The sequence below is a fragment of the Suncus etruscus genome, chromosome 13, assembly GCF_024139225.1.
Source record: "Suncus etruscus isolate mSunEtr1 chromosome 13, mSunEtr1.pri.cur, whole genome shotgun sequence".
NCBI classification, from domain to species: domain Eukaryota; kingdom Metazoa; phylum Chordata; class Mammalia; order Eulipotyphla; family Soricidae; genus Suncus; species Suncus etruscus.
The window spans coordinates 83767624-83769984 of NC_064860.1; the positions used below are offsets into that span (position 1 = coordinate 83767624).

General features: G+C 41.6%; 1 non-coding gene across 1 annotated transcript; it reads right to left on the reverse strand.

The window, feature by feature from the left end:
• Positions 1-1678: 1678 nt before the first annotated feature.
• LOC126026465 (small Cajal body-specific RNA 2) lies at positions 1679-2107 on the reverse strand. Its single transcript, XR_007501725.1, has one exon. It is a non-coding gene; the product is annotated as a small Cajal body-specific RNA 2 (non-coding RNA).
• Between the last annotated feature and the right edge of the window lie 254 nt (positions 2108-2361).

The following is a 2361-nucleotide window of genomic DNA, read 5'->3' on the forward strand; positions in this document are numbered from 1 at the left end:
ACAATCCATCCACTTCAGAGCTGTGAGAACCACATGTATTACTTGGTAGGGTCCCTTCCAGCAGGACTCTAATGTCTAATTTTGTGTCTTTTCACCCAGACCCAGCTTACAGGCTCAAACCCATGTGCCTTTTGGGTGGCTTTCCCACTATTTACTTAGGGGAGGGCTGACCGAATCTGGGCATGAACTTGCTATATTGCTCATACAGCTACAGCTACTTTGTCCCTGTCTTCTGGGTCACTGTTCTGTTGCCAGTTTGGGAGTAGAGGGTTCATTGGTGGAGATCTACCATACACAATCTCTTAGGGGGTCAGGTTAAGGAAATAAAGGGTGTTCCATGTCCAGAACATGGCCAAGGGAAAAGGGGTTACCCACTTGCTACCAGTTTCTATTTCCAATTTAGTTAAAGTCTCCTTTCTTGTTCTATTCATTCTCTCTACAAGCCCTTAACTTTGTGGGTTAAATGCACAATTAAATGGACAAAAAGAAAAAAAAATTTTTTTTCAGTGGCTGGAGTGGTGGTGCATGCAATAGGGTGTTTGCCTTGCATGCAGGAACATAGGAGCACTGTGCTTTGATCCACTGGTGTCCTATATGGTCCCCCAAATCAGGAGCGATTTCTGAGTGCAAACCCTGGAGTGAACCCTGAGTATGCATCACCACTGAGGCGCAAGACACACACGCGCGCGCGCACACACACACACACACACACACACACACACACACACACACATACCTTCTATGGGCCAGAGCATTGCTGATAAGCAGTTTTGGGGCACAGAGCCACAGTAACTCCTGAACTAAACCAGTTGTAGCCCACAGAATATATGAAATAAAATATAATACACTCTGATAATATAAAATTTAGAAAAGAGGACAAGGATGATAGTTTTATGTGACAGAGAACATGCTTCACACGGTAAAACTCTAGGTTTAATTTCTTGAATGAAGCTCTGTGCTCACATAAAGGATTATTCCAGAATATTCAAGATTTGACTCCCATCAAAATTGTATCAAGATGAAAAATAAAAGTCTTCAAAATAAGAGAAATTGAGGGGCTGGAGAGTTAGCAATGCAACAGGGCATTTTCCTTGCACAGACTGAACCAGGATGGACCTGAATTTTTTCCCCAGCATCCCATAAGTTATCCCAAACTTGCCAGGAACAATTTCATTTTTTTTTATTTTTCTTGGTTTTAAGACACAACTGCTAATATTCAGGAATTATTCCTAGCTCTGTGCTTAGAAATTGCTCATGGCTTGGGGAAACATATGGGACAGCAGACGATTGAACCAAGGTCTGTCCTAGTTCATCGCTTTCAAGCAAAAGGCCTACTGCTTGAGCCATCGTTCTGTCCCCTTGCATTGCAAGGGTGGTCAATGTGGACAGGCTAAGGCATGACAAGTATGATAGTTTTATGTGACAGAGAACATGCTTCACATGGTAAAACTCTAGGTTTAATTTCTTGAATGAAGCTCTGTGCTCAAATAACGGATTATTTCTTATATTTTTGTATTGAAATGTAGAAAAACTTGACCGAGAATTGTCAATGGGGCCCATTGAGCATCTGAGTAGTGATTGAGAGATTCCCTCAAGATGAGTGCAAGCAGTATCTAAATACTCCATTAATTTTTCTCTTATAAACATATATTTTATGTATTTTTTTTTCACTTAAGGCTCAGATCAGAAACCTCTTTGATACATCAGTAACCTGGGAGGCGAACCTCCAGGTCTCGTTTATCTGATCAGTTCATCACTTCGGAGCACAAGACCTTTGCGGAACCAACTCGGCTGGGACTGAACTAGCCTCCAGAAGGCCTCACTGCACAGGGCCCAAGCAGGGGGTTTCGCAGGAGGGAGATTTTTCTCATCCCGGATCAACACTGGTGGAGCTGAGGGTGGGGGTTTTACCTGATCCAATAAGATCAAGGAGTAGGTGGGGAGGGTCGCTGGGGTGGGCTAACATACTTGCCTTGCACACTCATGCTCACACACTCATCACCACACCCCAGGTTGCACTGCCCCTAGTTTATGTATTTTTTTTACTATACATCAATATTTTTCAGATTCCTTAAGCATTCTGAAATAGAAGCTCATTTTTATTATGGAACATCATGAAAACACATCATATAAAATCATAATCCTTCTCTCTTTTTACTAGGCAAGAAGTAAAAGTATCCTCCATCTAATTAATTATTCCATCAATTCTTAGACCTATAGAATTAAAGTTTGAATTGTAACCTGAGTCATAGGTGATATATAGGAACCAAAACATGAGTAGTATTAATTGAATAGAAAGTCTGACGCTTACTTGGTAGTAAGAATGTGCCTTTGCCCCTTCATCTATTAGCACTCTACCTT